Below are 22149 nucleotides of genomic sequence, written 5' to 3' on the forward strand. Positions count from 1 at the left end.
ACCAAGCTCTCCCCCATTTGCAGCCTTGCTCCTCTCGGCTGGATTTCCAGCATGGGTTATATTTCTGGCTCTGCTCACCAAGTAATTAAAAACACTCATTTAAAAAATTGCAAAAACAAACAAACTAGAAATCAGTCAAACCTCATCAGTCAAGACTGCTCTGAAGCAACCAGCAGCTACAACCACAGAAAGGCTTTGATTCCCAGCCCATCACCCTAGGTTTGGCATGAGGGAAAATAATCTTTCCTACATAGAAGAGGCTTGTGTTATAAAAAATCCCTCCCGGGCAGAGCTGCATAAATCCCAGAGCACCTTTCCTTGTTGCAAGGAAAGAGACACAACATGAGGTAACTCCCAGGGTCCCAGGGAAGGCCACCCCTCCAAACCACACTGCCATTGTCCACCCAGCTCTAATGGTCCCAGGGAGAATTTTGTCACTTAAACTCCACACATGGGGTTTCAACAACTTAAATCTCCTTCCTGTACCATAAGTGAGTGAGGCTAGAAATAATGGTGATGGAAATAGTGGTGGTGGGGAGAGAGGTTCAGACGTGGTGATTCAAAGGTCTTCCTACAAAATCTTTCTAATTGGGCATTTACCTAAGCTGCATTCCCTGCCACACAAAGCCGTTGCTTAAGCAATGCATACAGCGAGGCAATTGCCTTTTTATTTTGCTGGTTATTATTCCTCACTGGAAAAGGGGAAAAAAAAAGCTATCACTCTGGATTTTTTATCAGGTTTCAGCCACTCTGCCTGATGTTCAATAAAAGAAAACCTATCTCTGTTAGAGATGAGTAGCCCTTTACAGAACAGTCATTGCCTGCAAAGTAACCTTTAAGCACCTGGCTGTCTCTTAAGTTAATGCAGGTAGAGGATGGAGAGGAAGTTACAGTCACTTCTGTATGTTTGAAAAATGTAGCTATTTCTCTTAAAATTCAGCAGCCAGCCACACATGCTTTGATTGGTTTCGTTGATGTTGTTGTTTTCGGTTTTCCCGAAATCACTATCCGTCACCTTCCCCCTGCCTGGCTCAGCCACCCGAGTCCCCACACAGGCAGGAGGAGGGAAGCAGAATCAGCCTGCGCTTTGGGAACCAGCATCACGTCCCCTTCCCACCACTGATAATAGGAGCAGGAAACCACTAAACCTTCCCTTTTAGCAGCTCCATCAGGAGAGCGCAGGAGCCAGCAGGTCCCAAGCAAGGGTCAGCAAAGGGAGGCTGTTAGAAGGGCTGGTGTTTTACCCCAAGCCCTCGGTGTGCCGGTCCTCACCATCATGGCAGCTCATGCTGGGACATTCATGAGCCTGAAGTGATCTCCCTGCACATCTCTGGGTATGACTGTGGCAGCCAGGAGAGGCCTTGGAGTGACAAACTATCCCCTGGGGCAAGACGTGCCACTGGGCAGGCAATCCCATGCCACCAGGAGATTGGGATCTCTGTGTGCCTGCACCTGCAAGTGTGTCACACACTTCTAGGGTTTGCCACGACCATAAGCTCTCCCACTACAACCACCCCAGCAAGGTAAACTCACAGACAGGCTGCTAACAAGGGCAGGGTTTGCCTGAGTCTTTATGGCAGGACCATGTTAGAGCCTTTGGAAGCCTTTGGCGTGGCAGCCTAAGATGTCCCCAACCTTGCATGACAAAGCCCAACCCTTTTGCAACAGACATAGTCCCTGCAGTGCCATCCTCCTTCAGGGACCACCACCAAGCTCAGGAAGGACAGCGCTCAGGATACAGGGCTGCAGGATGGCCAAGCAAGAATGACACACACGCGGGTCACCCACTGCCTCCCTCCACGCTCGTCCATCCCCATATGCTCTGAGCCACATCAGCAGGGAAGGAACCCCCATGGCTTTGCTGGTCTGGCTCTATGGAGAGGGGTGGCAGAGCCCAGCCAGTGAATGCACACACGCCGGAGGAAACCTGAGCCCTCCTCACGCGACTTGTGCCATGGCTGCATTCTGTGTTAGGAGGGTCAGGATTTAGGGTACCCCCGGCACAGACTGCATAAGTGACAAGCAGCTGTCAGCAGCTTACGGGGGTCTCCGGCTGCCTGCAAATTTCCGCATTAAAGCTGTAAGCTCTCATGCCTCACTTGGGACCAATAAAACAGGATAGGGTAGAGACTGTCGTGATAAATGGGGCATAAATCACACCTCCCCCTCCTCCTTCCCCTTCCTTGGGGGGAGGTGATGCTGCCAGAGCCTTCGCAAGCCCTGCTTCAACATGCTCAGACAGGTCCTCTTCTGCCTGTGCAGTCAATTAGAACTTCATCAGAAATCAATTTGCGAGGCCCAGCTGAGATGTACCTATAGATCAGGCGATGCCAAGTGATTATTACACTAATGGAATATTCCATTGATTAATTGAATATTTAAGTCCTGAAATGTAAGCCCCACTGTCTTATCCACAGCTTGTTACAGAGCTGAGCAGCAGAGACATTGCACCAGCGTGAGAAACTAATCTTGAGTCTCACTCTTTGGGGGTGAAAGGCAGAGGGTCAGGTCCTGATCACAAGGAAACATTTTTACCTCTTTGGTAGACTCCTCAGACACCCTGAGGCACTCCTCTTTCCAGTGGCAGCAAAAATAATGTCCTACCTTTTCTAACAGGGTGGACTTGGACACTTGTTCTGACTTGGATGTTATGCAGAAACTGTGCATCCTGGGTGAGAAAGTCCATGCAAAACAACAAATGCACCTACAAAAAGCACATACAAAAGCTAATGAAGTGGAGAAGATGATGTTGGGTCCATTGCCTGGACTCCTTCCAAGGGCTTTCCAGCTGCCCTCCACAGCTGGGCAGCACCCATCACACCCACCTCTTCCTCCCACGCAGAGCTCCGAACAGCTCAGCCTTTCTCTGCCTGTTGTGCAGCACTAGCTTGGATGGCCCAGCTCTGTCCCAGGGACGGCACTACTCCTGTTCCCCAAGCCCAGGGAGGAAATCCTCGGTGATTTATTTTCCTTTTACACACAAGCAGATGTCAGGACTGCAGATCATAGCCAGCAGGTCAGGAGGGCCATCCAAGGGTTTTCCGAGTTCCTCTACCCACAGCCCAAGAGCTTCTCCATGCCGCAAAAGCCCCACGTGTCCAGAGGGCAAAGGTGGCCAGATGCCTCCTGCATCAGGCTTCCCAATTCACCGCACAGAGAGGGCCAGGTTACTTGTTTGGTGAAACACCTGCTTAAGTGCTTTGTTGGACAAAGGCCATAATGACCAAGAGAGAGAGAAACAAGACAGAAATGGGGGATAAGGGAGGGATGGGAGCAGCAAGTGGAAGAGAGGTGGACTGCAGCTGTAGTAATCATTATCAAAGGGCCCAGTGGTGGGTTAAGGAATATTATCCCCAAATGGTATTACATGATTAACTCAGTGGAGAGCTATTAATTAGATGAGCAAGAGACAGGACTCCAATCCTCTGCACAGAGCTCCTGCTCCCATGCCAGGTAGTGAGGTCTCCTTCCCCGACTCAAAGAACACCAGCTGCCCATGCCCAAACCCCGTGGGTTGGCTGCTGGAAGAAGCAGCCATCCAACCCAGAAAGGTGACCTCCATGACAGATGTCCAAAGGGCTGGAGAGCCATTTGCTTTCCTCCCAGCAGGTCTACAAGCATCATTGAAGAGTTCTTCCTAGAAGCTGGTAGATGCTACAATATTGGTCACTATTTTCAGAGAAATCATTGCAAGGGTGAAACCAGATCCTTGTTCCCACCTGCTGCCTATCTGTGAGGCCTAAAATGATGGCTGTCATAAAACCATAGATGGCAAGATGCACACAGGCTTCCTGTTGTTCCCACCTTCCCTTCTCTCTGTGCACAGCATCTGTCCTTCTTCCTGCCCTAGGTATTGGAAAGGACCCTGGAGACAGCCAGGCTGAAGGGAGCACATGGAGAACAAGCACCATGCCTCATTTCTGTCTGGAGAAGATCAGGTGCCCTCTCTGTACCTCAGCTTCACACCCATCCTTGCACTGCCCTGGTCATCACTGTGGATTTCTGGTCTCCTCTATTTCCCCCATGGTGTACTGGGGACTTTGGCCTGAGCTCTGACAGTAGAAGCTGCTTAGCTACTGTGGATTTCTTTCCTCTCTTTACGTATGTTTTTCTGAACAGGAAGGTAAAAGTAAATGGAGAGGAAAAACAAGTATTGATGGAACAGCTAGAAGGGAGAGGAGAGCTTTTCGTCTCACTGAGAGACCTGACCTTTCAGTGGTACCTTCAAGAAACCTCAAGCAAATGTACTTTGCTGGCATTTGCTGCAGGTGAATCACTGGGAGTTTTCATTCCCTCTCTCAAGAGATAACGTCTAGACACTTATTAACTTGCAGGCTCTGGGTGTCTTGGGGACCTGAGGACTCTAGAAACCCCCAGCTGGTGAGATCAGGCTCTGAAAAGATGCCTGAACTCATGGCCCTCAGTCTTTTCTCAAGCGGCAGATCCCTATGAAACCCAGCATTTCTCCTGCTCAGCAGACCCTCTTGCCCTCATGCATGGACCTGATAACAAGGCCGCAGTGGGACATGGTTCTGCAGTGGCCTCGTGCACTACTCATGGTCTTCAAACTACACATTAGCTGCAAAACACAATAGACTCATAAAAGCAGCACGGAAAGATGGGCTAGAAATGAAACACATTCCACTGGGTCTGGGTTTGCGTTCGCAAAAGAGAAGATGAAAGTTCATCTGTGCTGGCGTAAAACCATACAGCCCCTCCTCTCCCATAGCAATGAGGAGCAAAGTGTCCAGCTTGCCTTCCTCGTAGGAGAGGGCTGGTAGTCCCAGGCACACTGCTGACACGGGGAACTGAGGGGGGAGATCAGGCAGCGAAGAGGCTTGTGCTACTTATCAGGGAGAAATGAGGTGCAGAACGATGGAGAACCCATCCTACCCATCTGGCCTTAAGTTCCCTTAGCGTCTCCTCAGTCAGAGGGATGCGGGAGGCCCACGGCAAAGGTATTACATCAGCAGTGTCCAGACACACACTGGGGGAGGCATGCAGTCTGTCCAGACACAGGCCTCCATATCCCACTGCGCGTAGAGCAGGAACCTCTTTGGAAAGCCCTGAAACACAGCCCCTGGGGCAGAGGGCTAGTGCAGAGTACCACAGCTGGTTCAAACAGCGGTCACTGCTGATACGGGGAGAAGAGGTAACATCATATGAGGGGGGTTTTCTCTCCCCCAGGCAGTGTACAGTGTCAAATGCTGTCCCCGTGGCCCCTGCCTCCCCTGCAGCCTCCTGCCATGAGGCTGCTACAGCCACTGAGTGCCCATAAAGACGCACACCATCTTTCTTTCCCTCAGCAAAGAGTGCAAACATCATTGATTTTAGAAGAATCCACAGGCCTCCCTGCAGAGGTGCTTTGCACAAAGGCAGAAAGCCTGGGGTGGTTTTTCCAACCCAGTAGGCCTGCAAGCAGAGCAGCAGGCAGCTCTCCCTTCTCTGTCCTCCCCAGGCTGTTCAACCTTCCCAAGGACAGATCCTCAACTGTAGGGAGCCAACCCCCCCGGGGTCATGCCAACCCGCTCCATCCCAGCCTTGCTAGATGAGACAAGGCAGGGGGAAAAGAGGCAGAGACACAGTCCTGCCCACTGCAGCCCCACAGCAGAGACCTAGAGACCCTCCTTCTGCCTGGGGAGTCTCAGCTTCAAGCCTAGAAGATGGGGAGAAAAAATGGAGGTATCAAAAGCATGGTATGAATTGCAGGGAGATTTCAGACTGATAAATATTTCAGACTGACAACTATTCCTGTCCTTGAAAGTTCATTCATCAAACTCTCAGCAAGGCCTCCACATCCCAGGACCATAAATACTAAGACCTATTTTAACAACTGCTTTCAGCGTGGCCAATACCAGAAGTATGGAAACCTGTTACAGATCAACCTATATCCTTGCATATTGCGGTGTAATTTATTGCACCTATAAAGGCTATATTCAAATATATTTCTGTTGTAATTGCAGTCCCTGACTGTGCAGGATCCATTTGTGAGCTGATTGTACCTTGTTTAGATATGACTCCACACAATGACAACGATTTAGAAACAATGGCAGGCATTAGTATTGCAGCAATATAAGCAGGTTCAGCCTTACGCGCAGGGAGAGTTTTACTGTCTGTCTGTGGAGGGAAAATTTCATCCGAAATCAGAAAAACCTGCTTGCTGTCAGGTGAATAGAAATGTTGAAAACCTGGAGCTGTGATACTCTCCCTTCCTCGGCACTGATGTCATTTCTGAGTGATGCTACACCAGCGCATCCCTGACCCCTGCAATAGATACCACAAACTCCAGCAGTCAGACGCTGTTTCTCAGTGTTTTCACAGTCCTGCTCCTCTTTCTCTGGAAGCCTCAGACACCTGAAGGACTTGAGGGATTGTTTTTTGTGGGGTAGTTTTCTCCTTAAATTAGCCCTGATTTTGTGAGTTGCCCAGATGCTTCCTACATGATGGAGCAGAACCAGGAGCCTCTTGCTACATGCAGGATGGGAAATAACACAGTAGGATGGAAGCACAGAGCCCTTCACTGCACCACATCCCGGTTAGAGATTGCCTACAATGATAAAGGGGAAATTTGCTCTTCTCCTTTCTGTCCCACAAATAAATTTAATCCCCAGATCCTTGCACCAGCTCCAGACTGTGACATCCCAGTGCTGAGTGGCCAACGGGCTTCTCGGTTCCCACCTGCAAGCACCATCCTGGCTATGAGCTCTTTAAGCAGAGCCTTTGCCTACCAGGCACTCTTAAGCACATTTCATTCATGAATTAAGTCCCTGACAGCCCATATCTCTATGATCAATATGTTTGTTTATTAGCAGCAGCTGCTGTGTTTTAGCAAAACTGGAGGGCTCCAGCAGGAGCAGCGTGCTCTAACCGCAGAGCAGGGCTTGGGACGCGGAGGAGAAGGACCTCCTGCTGGCAAATGGGAGCTGGGCTGGATAAGATTTCATGCTAATGACCCTTTAATTGAAATCACTGCTCGGGACAGATTGCTCAGCTCGGGGATATCTGCATTGATGGCTCCCGGTTTGGCCACTCCTGAGATGAGTCCATTAACTCAGCAGTGGTGAACAAAAGCAAGCAAGAGGGACAGCGAGGGGTCAACCGGCCCCAGCAGAGCTGATCTGCACATCCAAGGAAGCCCAAGTCAGCAGCTGGTGTAAATGGAGACCCGCACAAAGGGAGGTGAGAGTGTGTACCTTGTTGGACCTTATGCTTCTGCTTTGCTGTGTCTGCTGACTCAGGTGGGATGTGGCTCCTACTGTCTCATTCTCTGGGCAGGGTTGTCCCCATGTGCTGGACCTGTGTGCCCACAAAGGGGAACTAGGGCACCTGGGCTTCATCCCCAGCTCATGGTGTGACTTTAGCATTCGCTTTGCATTCGCTCCACCTTCCTCTCTCTCAGTCTCACTGCATGGGTATTGCAAGGCAGTAATATCTGTCTAACCTAATACATGCTAGGCAGGAAGATGGACACAGCAGAGAAGAACAGGAGCTAGAGAAAAGCAAAAATCTTCTTGTGCAAGTGGCAAAGCAAACTCCCTCCCTGAGGTCCCTTTTCACTTTGCCTTCCCCTGCCATAGCGGAAGGGCAGCATCGCACAGGAGCACAGGCACAGGCAGAGCTGGTCCTGGCTGGCCTGGCAGCACAAGGCAGCAGCTCAGGACGAGGGTGAGCCATACCCACATTCACCCCACCCATCAGAGCAGGGCAAGTATGTGGGTCTATGCCCCATAAAACTGGAGGCCCTTCCCCACCCGGCAGGATCCAGGTGAAGGGCAGAACATGGCTTTCCTCCCCACGGAGGCTGGGGAGCTGTGATATGGACCTCAGGATTGACACAAAGTTCTTGACAGCCACAGAGATGCTCCAAGGTACAGTTCCTGCTCTGTGCATCCGCCTGATTCCCAGCCAAGGGGGAACTTCCCCATCCCCAGGGACCCTTTGTACCACAAGGTTTATTATGGGACAGAGAGTGCTAATGAAACCAGGCTTGTTAGATGTAGGCAGCTCTTTTGGGCCTGTTTTGTAAGTGGAAATGTTGATGTGTGTCTCTTGCAATGCAAAGAGATGTCTGAGTGCACAGAAAGGAGGGTTACAAACCTGCTTTGAATGCATTTATTATTCCCATTAATTACTATGCCTGCTAAAGAGGACCAGCTGTTCTAGGAGGCTGTGGTACCAATTTATCAGAAGATTCCAACAGAAGTCACAGAGAGTTTTCCTCTGAACTTGGGAGGATGGAAGATGGAGGTTTTTTAATTAGAACTTGTTATTAATGGGAACGTAGCAAATTAAAAATAGTCTCCCTCCCCCCCTTCCTATTATATGAAGCTCTGATCTCAATTAGAAAGATCAGGGACTAACCATTGAATGGGAATTACTGAGATGAAAACTGATTGAAAGACAAAAAAAACAAAGACAGAGGCATCACAGCGAGAGAATGGAGACGGGGAGCGGCAGGACCAGGAAACAATGAGCAGAGGCTGGCGGAGGCTGCCTGCAGCTGCCGGGCATCGGAGGCACAGTCAAGAGCTGGTGGCTTTCTGCTTTCCCCTGCAGCGAGGACACCTTCCCAGGGCTGCTGCTAGCAGGGACTGTCCCATCTAGAGCTGTGGCAGCTCAAGTCTGTTCAGGATGGGGCTTGAGACATGCTGGTGGGCATCATTTGTACCCCAGCTTTGCAGGCTCAGCAGAGTGGGACCACAGGGTCTGGCCTATATGGGCATTTCTATAGGAAGGGTAGGTCCCTATTCTCAGGCTCAGGGCCATCTGGGGTGTTTCTGTGCAAGCCCACTGGTGGGCACAGGCTCTTGTCTGCTTGTCATTGCACCTGCAAAAGCGTCCCATCTCAATTCACCTCCTTTCCTCAGCCTTCCTCCCATCTCACCCCACCATCACTGTACTGCCCCAGCCCAAGGGCGCTCACCCCAGACTCTGCCCTCGTGTAGTCTATGAACAAGGCTACACCACACCCCCAGCTCTCTGATCTTGTCTTGCTGCTTCCCCAAATCCAGCAGCATTGAGGATGCCCTGAAGCTGCTGAGTTCTTAGCAAGAAGTGATCAAAGTGGTGCCCAAGCCCTCCACCCCAGGAGCTGTAGCCTCACCACCCAGGCATGGAGCGAAGGCTGGCTGCAGGATCAGTCCCTGCTGTGTCTGGGTGGGCAAGGAGGGTGTAAAACAACCTGATGTGTGTTGGGATGGATCTGTGTATTACATCTGGTTTTTGCCAGTCTGAGTCATACCATGTTGGGGAACAAGCAGTCAGGAGGAAAACCTGGGGTGATGCAAAGGGCAGCTGGGTCTGACCAAACCCATCTCCTGCATCCCACCATTCAAAAAAGTTGGTTAATGACTCCTTAATGAGAATCTCATCTGCTCCTTTCTCTGGTCACCTGTGGATCAGAGCCCCTGTCTTCCTTCCAGTAGATAATCCATGTCATATTCTGGGGCAGGCAGGGACCTTAGGCTGAAATTACAGCCTTGCTTACTAATTGCTGCATGTTCTCTCTCTGTAGGTATATCATTGCCAGCAATTAGCGCGAAATCCTTTCCCACTCTTGTTAAGTTCCTGTGCTGCAGTTAAATACTCCCAGATCCCATTTAAATGATTTCAAATGCAATTCATTCTGGCTCGTTAAATAATTCCACAGCAGTGTTTGTCGTCTTCTCTCTCTGTTTTCCAACAGCCACTTTCTCCCAGAAAGAATAATATGACTGAAGAACAGAGAAGAAGGGGGAAGGAGAAGCGATATGAAAACATGCCCATTGCATGCTGCACCATGTAATCAACCACAGGGAGCTGTCCTGTGCTTCCCACTGTGTTTTCCTGAGTCCAGGGCTGTGTACCAGCAGGGTTGAGGGTCAGTGAGACAGCAAGCAGCTGCTCAGGTCCAACTCAGGTTGCCCTGGGGACAACCTGCCTGTTCCACATGTGTTTCTTGCACTTTCAAGCCATATCCCTCCTTCCCACATCTTCTCTTTTCCTTCCTGCACGAGCCAGCTTCCACCCCCACATTCCCATGCTGCTGGTCCAGTGCCCCACGGCACTGCCCACCTCTCCTAGAAGATGTGATCTTTACCTTGACTCCCACCTTAGTGCAGATGTAGTGGAGGGGGAGGCCAGGATGGGCTGAGCTCGATGCCTGCCTGTCATCACCATCTACACGGCACCTCACAGCATTCAGCTGTCACAAGTGACAAGACATGATCACAGTCACAGACTCCTGCCCTTTGACCAGGCTTGCGTACACCCCCCAAACACAATCCTCATGTTGTCCTTCCCGATGCGGCCATATTACATCATCTTTTGGTTTCATCTCCTGGTGGCGCTGCCAAGTCTCACACGTATGCTGTACACTTCCCAATACTGGATATTTTCCTTAAAGCCCCAGTTCCTGGAGACAAGTGATTCAGCAAGACTCTCAGCTTTTGGTTTATACTGAGAAAAAAAAAAAAAAAAAAAGAGAAGTTCTAGTTCTTGTGGCTGGGGGAAAAATAAATAAAAGCTGTGAGTGTTATTTGAGTGCAACCTACTTGTTCCAGAGCCAGAAGGCAAGTGAAAAGAAAACAGCATTTAATATCTTTGTTTGAATTTGGAGACCAGACTGATGAGCTCTGAATGTCTGGGGTCAGCAGTATGGCATCTGCTGTGCCTCTGCACTGGAGAGGAGGCGAAGGAGCCAGACTCGTCTCCTTAGGCAGATCTTTGTGGCTCCACAGCCAGGGCTCTGCTCACCATGAGGAGGGACTTGGCTGCAGGGAAGAGCTCCCTGTCTCCATCAGGAATATCCAAACTCCCACTGCAATTTCAGTAGCTTCTTATTCCCTCCTGTATCCACATGAAATGCTGCCACTTGCTAAAGCTGATGGCTAACCTGTTCCCACCCAGAGACATTACCCGAAGTGATCTCCATATGCAGTTTGGTAAGTTGGTGGTTTTCAATCTGCAGACCTTGAGGCCTGGGGGTCCAGTGACTACTTGCAGGGAGTTGTGAAAAGGTTGCAAGGAAAACCAATTTCCTTTCTGCCATTCAACAGTCCACGGCTGTGTTACTGTCAGAAAATTTGTAGTGGTCCTTGAGTTGATGAAGCTGAAAGCCACTGCGCTAAATGCATTACAGATCCTGTGGAATGAAAGGTGGGAGAACAAGAGAGAGCGCTGTCAACAGGAGGGCAGCTGCAGGACTGCCTGTCAGGGAAGGAGGAGAAGGACATGTCGGTGGAGGGATTCACAGGGTTCAAAATACAACTTTGTGTTTATTGCTGAGTGTGTTTGTTTATGCCAGAGTGAGTTTCAAGTGAGGTGCACGGATGAACTCCTCAAGCCACTTTGTTTCCAGGGTGGGAGTGGGCGACATCGAGTGCTTACAGCTAACAGTCCTCCTGAAAGGCTTGGACTAGAAATGTGAGTTTAGTCAGAAGGGAATTAGCACTGAAAGGGGTGAAAGCAAACTAGAAATGTCACAACAGCGTTCACACACTGAAGTTTGCTACTGAAAATCAACTTGGCTTGCCACAAATCTCAGACTGGGATGCCATCTTATTCCCTGGCAGCCATGGCATTGCAAGGATGGTCCTGAAAAACACCCTCTAAAATAAATGGGGCAATGTAAGGGAAATCTCTGCTTCAAAAATGTGTGTCTCCATCTGTTAAACAATATTCAGGTGCTCCTGCATTTACGCTTCCTCCAGATTTATGCAGCAATGGCTTTCAAAGGCAGATTGTCTATGAGAAGAACAGATGGAGGGAACAATCCTCCCATCCAAGCTTTGCACCAGAACTGAAGAAGTTTGTAATCTGGTTCTTGTTTACAGAGCCAAGGCTTCAAATTAAGCCCCCTCTGGTCTGACTCGCCAGGTAGCTCAGGAACCCGTGACAGAGCTGAGAAACTCCTGGTTTTACTTATTCTTTTCTGCTGGTTTCCCATCAAGGGCTATTTTGTGAATGCAACAATGCTGACAGGAATGTTTTCTGCATGGGAATCCACAGGGGTCAAGAACATGGACCAAAGATAGCAGGGCACCTGAGCTGAAATGCCCTTCTTCCCCATTGATACAGGAGAGAATGTTTTCAAGTGTCTGAGCCAGCTTCTCAAGCTTCATGACCAACTAGTGAGCAAAGTCTCTCCACTACCCTGAACATTTCAGCAGCACAAAATTTGCTGTAAAATGGAAAAAGTAATTTCGTGGAAGCAAAATAATACTCACTCATATCAGCATCTTAGTTCCCAATTTCTCTGTTTTCTGTATCTCCGTCGATGTTCAAAGGAAAACAGTGTGATTGTTAATTACAAACTGTTTTGAATGCATGAAAGAAACCGTTTCAGAGCCAGAGCCAGCCGGAGGCAGGAAAGCTGAGAATACGACGTGTGCTGAACTGCTTTAAAGGGCAGAAAGTCCCGTTGTAATTAAGGCTGATGCAATCATTGTAACAGACACAAGGTGGAAACGTTACCTTGCTTAGCTTCCCACTTACCTCTTCTCTGCCTATTGGGTTTTGCTTTGGACTAGGTGGAAAATGCTGAAATATCAAGGGAGTCCTTTGCATTTCAAAGAAGTTAATGCATAAGTGATGGTGTGATTCATTAGTTGTCTATCGATGCATTGGTGTTCCAGGGTCCATGGGTAAATCGGCAACCTTTATTGAAAGCCGATGCTCACCTGTGTTCATCTTCTGCTGGCAAGTCGGAGGTGCACAGGAAGGAAGAGACCAGCTGAAGTCTGGCAACATAACCTTGGTGGGAAATAAAACAGAACTGGAGCTTGGTGCAACAGTTAATGTTCAAACCACAGTTGCTTTCCTCCACTCTAGATGATCTTTTTAATCCCTTCATGATCCAGCCCACCTTGGGAAAGCAATCACAACAACCTGATGATGTATAGGATGAAAGACAAGCACACAGATGTAAACAGAGAAGGAGTCTGGATGTAGCACATGTACAAACTAAGATACATATAGGCATGGAGTCCATGCCTGTGAATACCGGGCAAGGTGAGAACAGGCTCAGATGCACACACACAGACATGCACCACACACATATGGAGACAAGTTCCCAGAGGAGGTCTGGGCATGTGGCACGTGGGCAGCTGTGAAGCAGCAGCTCACTGGGGAGGGATGCTCAGAAGGTTCCGGGACCAGCCCCGGGCACGGTGCATTCCTGGGTTGTACACTCATAGCTCACTTCCTAGCAGAAGGTTCCACTTGAGCAGCACCACCCTTCTCCAAGCCCACCTGGGGCTGGAGAAGATGTGGAGGATGGCAGTTCACAGCAGAACATCTGTGGGGCAGGAGAAGGGGGAGAGTGGCTGGAGTATTTGTAGGAGAGCAGGGAGAAGAGAAGAAACAGATGTAAAAGGCTGGATTAGACACCCAAACCCAAGGAGGCCTTTGGACAGAGCCATGTGGAGGGGCTGTGGGGAGGTTCCAGTGGCCCAGGATGGCTTGCAGCACCAGCTCATGGTCACCGGCTGATCACCAGAGAGGCACTGCAGAGCCCAGCATGCTTGTACTGCCCAGCCAAGAACAGCCGTGGCACTGCCACTGCCACCTCTGACTCCCCTGGCCTCTTCATTGCCAGCACCGTTGCCAGAAATCACCAGCATCCCGTGGCTAGAGCTTTACGCCTGCTGGCTTGCACTTCCACCCACCCTGAAAATAGGGCAGCTGCCTGCTTTGCAGTTCAAAGGCAACCTGCCTTCGCTTGCCAGCTGGGCCGAGGCTAAGTTGTAGGGAAGGAGGTAGGGCAAGTTAGAGTTTGTGGTTACTCTCTCCTCTGATCTGCTGCCCACATGCTCCACAGGACTTGGAAGCTGCAGGTCGAAGGGGCTGGCAGGCAGGGCTTCTCTCCCAGCTGAGTGGTTGCTCCACACTTCTCAGCCAAGGCTGCTGCTCTCTTCAGGGCAGCCAGACAGGCTGCCTTCTCATTGTCACCTCTTGGAAACTACTTGAAGGGGAACGTTCCTTTGCTAAACCCTGCTCTGCTCCCCTTGGAACCCCCCAAAATGTTCTCAGCCCCCCCAGAACTGCCACTTTCTGCCCCTGCCCTGGTTTCTTGACCACATCAGTAAACCAAACCACCTGGGGTGCTTTAATCTCCCCTCTCCAGTCCATCTCCTGCAGCTTTATCCACCTGCCCTTGCACTCCTTCACACCCAGCTCATCCTCCCCAAAAAGAGACACTCAGAAACGTGTCAGCTCCATCACAGAGAAATGCTCCTGTGACTCTGCCCCTCTCTTGACCTAATCCCAGCCACATGTCCCCATATCAGTGACTCCATGCGTGGCCCAGTCCCTCCCTCCCGGGCAACTGCATTGCTCCCAGGGTAGTTTTTTTCCTCAGTAAGAGTCATGCCAGCATCGGTGCTCCCCAACAGCCTTCTCACAGCCCTCAGCCAGGAGGCTGCCTGACCCTAACCCAGCCACATGATTATTTTGTCCTCCCCAGCTCCAACTGCAAGGAGTGGGACAGTCAGCGGTGACACCATGCCTGAGCCGGTGGCTGTCCCCAGGGTGTGATCTCGCTCCACATTGTGGCTCTGCTCCTCCTCCTCTGCTCGCAACCTTCCTCCTACAGGAACTGGTGACTAATGCTGATGGCACACGCTCCTCTCCAGCGTGCATCATCCCGGCACGCGTGGGTGTGCGAGGGTGAGAGAGCGAGTGCGCGGAGGAAGGGGGGAGCACGCTTGCAAGAGTGTGAGACGGGCTGCGGGAGCCTGCGCGTGATGGTGGGAGGCGGGGACAGCCCGGGGACCACAAGGGCAGCTGGGCTCCCTGGCTGGGCACAGTGAGAGATGGGGGTGCAAAGGGACATCCAGACAGTACTTTCTAGTGGGACATTGCTCCCGGGATCTTTCTCACCCAGAGCGAGTTGGGGCACAGACTTGAAGGAGCTGGAAGCACTGGGCACCCTGGGAAGATAGGGACTCTTAGGTTTTTCTTACATGAGAAACAGAGCAAGAGGCCAGAGAGAATAGCTGAGACCCTTAGGGCAAGTGATGACCCAGCCCCCTGCCTCAGTTTCCCGCTGGCCAACACTTAATATTGCCACAGCCATTATTTTTAAGTGCTCTCCCAGGTTCCCGTTCTTTCGCCAGCATGGTGCTGCTCCAGGACTTGATACGACACAGCTCATGATGTACGGAGCCATCAGCAGTGACCGTGAAGGTTGATGTGTCGGAATAGGGAAAAAATGGGGCAGCCCAGCATTGCCCAGTGTCCCTTTCATGGACTGCTCCTTCACCCATGGGGTGTCAGACCCTCAAGTAAAGGAGTTGCTCTGGGTCAGACACTTAGGGGACCCTTCCCTCCCTCAGCAGTCCCACCAGTCTCCATTTAGCCCCATTCCCCACACAGAGCACTGGTCGGTAGCTCCTGGGGGATACAGGGTGCTGAGGGAGGCAGGGTGCTGAGGGAGGCAGCCCCAGGAAGACAGATCCATGCAAACTCTCAACCCAGTCACAGAAAAGTGCAATGCATTGAGGTCTCTTCTGCCTCCTGTGTCCTAGCCAGCATCGGGTGCCCACCTGCAATTTTTCTGTGCACAGGTACACTCATAGAAGCCTTAGATATTGCTCCTAAAGGCTGCAGGGCTCCAGCCAGGGCTGCCCTTGCTCTGTATGAAGACACAGCCAGTGTTTGTGGCTGGGATGCTGCTGAGATGTCAGCCTTTGACTGCAGGATAAGTCTCAGCATCCAGGCCACCAGGTACAGTAAAACCCAATCTCCAGGGTCCACTGTCGCCTCAGACCAGTATGTTATATCATTTATGGCAGCCACAAACTGGTCTGGGGGGCTCGTCCCACATCTGCCCACCTTCGATCGCCCCACCACCTGCCTGCCAGGACAGCCAGGAGCGAGGCCCTTTGTCATCGTCCCCTCTTGTCACCCCGGGTGCACCTCCTCATCACCCCGCCACAGAGAGGCTGTCCCGTGGAAGGCCAGACAGCACTCTTAAACAAGATGGTTAACCATGCCTCTGTTTTCCAGGCACACGGGCATGTGGTTTAGTTTTTTACAAGCCCACTTAAGAGTGGAGGAAGGGGCAAGCTGCCGGCTGCCGTGCCGGCATCCCAGTGGGCTCCGGCGCCCCGCGCTGCCAACCACAGCCCAGCGAGCCTGGTGTAATGGCATAAAGAGCAGCAGAGAAAGCCAGAGCAGCCAGCTAATGTGAGCAGAGCAGACAGCACTGCCTGCGGGCTCCTTGCCCCCCTCCTCTTCCTCCTCCCTTCACCAGAGCCCTGCCCAGAAAGGGAGCCCGGGGAGGTTTTCTCTCTCCCTCGAGGAGACCTTGAGGTCTCCCTCTTGCCTTGAGACCCCTGGCAGGGCTGGATGGGGAGACAGGATTGGGCTGAAGCTGGGGAAAGCCTCTCCTCCCACCCTGCATCCCCCCAGGGGCTGCTCCAACTTGGCTGCCCACTCCCCTGCCCCTGCCCTGCCGGCTCCATCTGAGCCACACTGAGGAACACAATGTCCTGAAGCAGCAAGGAGGGCAGCAGGATCAGGCCTCCACAGCCAGCTTGGACGCTGGGAGCTACATAATTGACTGAGAGTCTTAATTACCTGTGCACTGGATAGAGCCCATGGGGAAGAGAGTGATGGGCAGGCAGCTGGACCAACAGGTACAAAACAGGGAAGGTCATCGCTGAAGGTTTGGGTAGCAATATTATGGAGTGAGTGCCACTGAAACTGCATCTAACAGGCACTATTCTGCACACTGCATGTCCATGGGCAGGTACGAGCCATCAGATGGGATCCTCTTGCATCTTTCCTTCTGCAAAGGTCCCTGGACAGACCCTACATGGAGCTGGAAATGCCACCTCATCCAGGCAGATATTCTGAGTCTTTGAAGACTGGATGGGGATGCTGGAAGGAGCAGCTCACTGACAGGTAACCCAGGCTGGAGAGAAGAAACCATTTCTGCTTGCTTGGAAGGAAATAGAGTGGCAGCTGTTGGCAGCTGAGGGCATGTTGGACCAAGTCCATGTTGCCAGGCAGGAGGTGGATTCAATGGTCACAGCCTTGGCCTTCCCATTTATCAGAAGAGCATTGTCTTCAAAGGGGATGGGGATGGATCCAGAACACAGATGGAGATCCTTCACCCAGATCCTGCCCAGCTCTCATCAGAAACATGCTGTGGGACAAGGACAGATTTGGGGATGTTGAAGGTGTTCAAGCCTCTGTTTGCAAAGTTTCAAGGTGCAACAGTCAGAAGATGTCAAGACAGAAGGTCAGCATCAGCATTGACTTAGAGGATTTCTCAAGACCTAAAGAACCCCCTTAAAACCCCCAAGACCTCAAATGCCATCATTAACCCCATGACCATGGGGTTTCACTAACTAGCAGCGGCGGTGATTCGTCACATAAACCTTGTCCATTAGCAGCAGGATGGACCCCCAACCAGAAAGTTTCATGGCAGGTCCTGAGCAGTTTTTAGCACCTACTGTTTGGATCAGAAACACGGTCTTCACAGGCACCTCCAACCATAAAAATGGATGGGAGAAGAAACAAGTACTCCTCAGTCTTTGCCATAAAAACACTCATAAAGGAGGAAGAGGAGCACCTCAGCCCAGGTGGCAAGGACAGAGCATCTGACAGCTCAGCCCCATGTCCCCAGAGTCCTCCAGTGCAGGTCCTCATGCTCCCAGGCTCACCACAACCCGTCCCTCTGGCATGTCCCATCCTCAGATGCTCCACAACATCCACCCATTGCACCAGGGACATATTTCCCAGTCAGACCTCATCCATAAAGACCTCATGACTTTTGGCAGCTGCTGTACCACAAAGCATTTTCCCAGCTTCTACATGAACACCTCCGTTCCAGGAGAGCCCATAAACACCCAGCAGCGGTTTCGGCGTCAGGGCAGACGCAGGCTGGAAGATGCTGTCTGCCAATTCAGCAGTGCTGTGTACGAACGCCTCGGAGGGGTCTGTTGCAAGCAGAAAGCTGGCCAAATCCTGCTTATCAGATAGGATCTACCAATATCCCTGCTCGAAGCAGTATGACTGCAGGGTTTTTTGTCAGCCGATGATATGAGTCTGAAATGAAGATAAATGAGAGCAGAAAAAAAGAGAAATCCCTCATCAAAACACATTTGAACTCAGGATAAAAAGCAACTCGGCAACAAGGGTTTCTTTTTTTTCTTCTCCCCAAACTTTGGGAACTCAGATGTGGGTGTGAATATCACTTTAAGGATTTATAAAATGACACATGGCCTCACCTGTCAGCATGCCAAAATCTGAATGTCGGTTTTAATTACACAGAATATTTTACTTTCTTATGCAGAGGCATAATCAATTATCTTATTTAAAGGCATTACGATAATGTGTGTGTAAAATGGAGCCATTCCCTGTATTGCATTAGATTCTCTAATTATAGGAGAATGTTTGGAGCTAAAATGTCAGCCTGTCATCTGGCGGGTGTGTAATTCATGATCTGCATTTGCCGGCACGGATGGAGCTGACAAAAATTGCATTCATTCCCTTCCACTGCTTTGGCCTCAAATTTGCCTGGTCTGGAGGTGACAAATCCCACCCCATCTCCCTTCCTGGAGCACAGCAAGTCCATCCTGTCCTGTCTCGGGTGGATGGTGCTGTGGGGAGCTGAGTTTGACAAAGTGATTTCTGTTGGTGGGTGTTTCTTAGTTAAACCTTGGCATACGCAGAGATCGAGTGTGGGGTTATGCATCAAGCTCTTGGGCAGTACGGAGCTGTTAGGATGTGATCATGGGCTCAGCAAATTGTTTCATCATGGTCCCACCTGGCGGGAGGAGACTGGAGGCAGAAGACAAAACCCACCAGGGACTTTTCAAAACACCCTCATCTGAATTACGAATAATGAAAGCCCTCCAACTCTCAGTTATTAAAGCAGAGGGATTAGATAAAAATAGTGTGCTTGTTTCTCGGGAGCTTAGTCCTTTCTCTAAGCATTACTCAAGTGAAAGCAGCCTGGATGGCTTCGCTGCCTGTATTTTGCAGGACAGTCCATGATCACATCCACGCTGTCACTTCTCAGTGGGCAATCACGCAGAGCAGTGGGAGGAGAGAAACTCCTTTGACTTGGGGCAGGGGGAAGGAGGAGCTTGGGTTTTTTGGAAGTTATGAAACTTTCTCAGTAAATGAGAAACACTGCAGTGGGGATTGCTGTGACAACAGCACCGAAACAGCCATCGTGATCCCCACAGGACAAGGAGCAGCAAGAAGCATTGCCCTGGAGGTGACACAGCAGCAACACCATCACAGAGGGGACAGTCCCAATAAGGGAAACACAGCTGGTGGCTTTGCCATTGACCAAAGGGACAAATCACATGGGGGAGCACAGTAGCTTTGTCCAGCTCCGGGAGATGCTGCTCCCTGGACAGTAACTACCCAGTCACCCTGGAAACAGGCGCTGTAGGACCAAACACATCACACCATGTGATGCCACTGGCTGTGAGCAGTGCAGTCTCCTAGCCTGATCCTGTGTTTGTGTCCCAGCTTTCAGACCAAGCCACTTTCTCGATCTTCTGCAGTGACCTGGATCCGTGCAGCAGAGCAGGACCCAGGTGCCCCCCTGTGCTTTCCGCATCACCCCTGCCTCTCCAACCCTCTGGTTCCCGGCACCACCTTCCCCATGCACAGGTATCCTAATGCAGGCATCATCCCAAAGCTGCCAATGATCCGCACGATGCCATTAAGAGGCTTATTAAAAAGTGATGCTCCAATTTAACACCTATTAGCCAGCGCGGTGTCCTTTAGCGGCACGGGGGAACCTGCAAATGGAAGCCCCAGCTCCCAGCAGAACCCTAAGTGGCTGAGTTTAACTTTATGGCTCCAATTAGAGGAACACTAAAGCAGCACCAGTGCTGCAGATTTATTAACACTCATCCCATTCCCAGACCGCTGCTGGCCAGTGCTAGCAGTGGGCACAAGTGGGTGCTTTGCCGGCCCTGTCTGTGCCACAGCGATGCTCCATCTGCCCCAAGGGGACGTTTTGGGGAGCTTCTAGGGAGGGGAAGGCATCAAACAAAGGGGTATAGTGGGGAGCAGAGGCTGAACCCATCCCCGGTGGTTGCTGTGATTTGAGTTTCCTATCTTGGAGGGATGTCATCAGCTGGTAGGGTGTGAAGGCACAGCAGGAAAAATTCTCTCTGGGTCCCAGCTCTTCCTTCGGTCTGGATGAGCAGGGCGAGGTGTGCTGCAAGAGGAGGGAGAGCAGCCGCCTTCACGCGCAATCTGGAGTTGTTTAAAAAGCCTGTTTGTTCCAGGAGGTTTACAGGCTGCCTTTGCCCAATAATTTTTTAGCATCTCACATCACCCTAATGACTTGTCACAATAACGAGAGACCGTTCTCACATGCTGCGGTCCCTGGCCCAGCCAGGGGCAGGCATGGCTGGCAGGAGACAGAGGGATGCACAAGTCTCTGGGGAAGACAGAGACTTGGAGTCATGCATTCCCACCCCTCAGCCCCAGCATTTGAGGTCATTTCCCCACGCACCTGCTGTTTCCCATTTCCTCATCACAGCTCCCCAAAGCAATAGCCCAAACACCTCACAAAAGGCCCCTCTCGCCCAGGTCGCGTTGCTGGCAGGACCCTTTGCCAGCTGCAGAGATGGGAGCAGCATTTCAGCACCGTGCTGCTGCTCTGGGACCACAAATGTCCCCTCCCTGGGACAGAGGGACATCCCCAGCCCTAAGCCACTAATGACTGCTAAAGAGAGCCAGGGGCGAGGCAGGAGAGCAGGACCAAGCTGGTCCAGCAGCGCATCATCCCCCGTGCAAACCACCCATGGGGCTGCAGTCACCCCACAGTGCTGCTGCTCCTAAGGCTCAGGCCCCCCACCAGCTCCTACCCTTCCCAAGGAGCAACCACTGCCCACATCGCTGCCTGCACCAGCAAAGCAGGCAGGGCAACTCCCACCTTGCCATCTCTCCCACCCTTCTCAGGCTGCTGTGAAAGCCCAGGAAGGATTTTGTCGCTGCAATTTTCTCCCCGTCCCCACTGTTGGCTCATTATCTGGCATGCCCCCACCAGCCTGTGCTGTCATTTCCTCACCGTGAACAACATCTAACAGCTCTTTTTCCCCTCTTCATTCACACAAACAAGCAAACAAACCATTCCAGGCTTTGCAACCAGAGGAAAATTAGTAGCAGGTGAAAGCAGATCTTAATGAGACCAAACTGTTTCTAATATAGCCCAGAAACAGCATTTCATTCCCCTCCCTTTTGCTGTTCTGTGGTTTGAGTGGGTAAAAAGCAAATTAGCATGGGGAACACTTAAGCTTTTCCTGAGCAAAGTACAGGTCCAATGGAGCTTGTCCTGGGCATCTGTGTCCCCACTTGCTCCCTGTGTGGACCCCCCATGATCCATCCTCTGCTTGTCCTCCATGGGCCGCATCCAGCCCTTATTCATGTGCAACACTCCACAAAGTGGGAACTTTTCAGGCTGAACAGATAAAGAAAACCAAAAAATCTCATTCCAGTTCAACATGAAATGTTTTGTTTCATTCTTGCGTTACTTGTTTTTTTTAAGCTTTTAAAAACCGAGGAAGATAACCACAAACCCCCAACATTTGGGAACAAAAAGTCTCAAGTTTGGAGAGGCTAATGAACCGCCTGGATGTGGTCACACGCTCCCCAAGAAATGCTGCATCTTTGAGCCAAACCGGGGTGTTTGACTTGAATTCATTAGTACCTTTTGTTCCACACGCCACTATTTTCTCTGCATTTGTTTACATGAAGAAAGTCCCCCCCTTCCCATTCCCCAGCTCTCTTCACATATTAGAGGAACATTATGGGATATTTATAGCTCAGCTGAGCTTGCTAAATGCCTTCTTCTAGGAAAATAGTTCATCAAACTGTCTATTTTGACTCTTTGTTTAATCTCTCTTGCCCATCTGTTCCCACTGCCATTGCTGGAAGCCTGGCACCACCTGAGCGTGAACAGGCACCAACGGGCATGGGTGTACGGCTCAGTTCAAGGGTGTCACCTGAGTTTAGCAAGGAGCAGCAAGTGTGAACCCCAGCCCTGTCACTGGCTTGTTGGACATCCCTTCAGTGTCACTGCACAGCAGAACACCCTCAGTGTCATGCAACAGCACAATGCCCTCGGTGCCATTGCATGCCTGCAGCCAGGCTGGGCACAGCAGGGAGCTAAACCAGCCCCCAGCCAAG

This window comes from Strix aluco, chromosome 12, assembly GCF_031877795.1.
Source record: "Strix aluco isolate bStrAlu1 chromosome 12, bStrAlu1.hap1, whole genome shotgun sequence".
Lineage (NCBI taxonomy): Eukaryota > Metazoa > Chordata > Aves > Strigiformes > Strigidae > Strix > Strix aluco.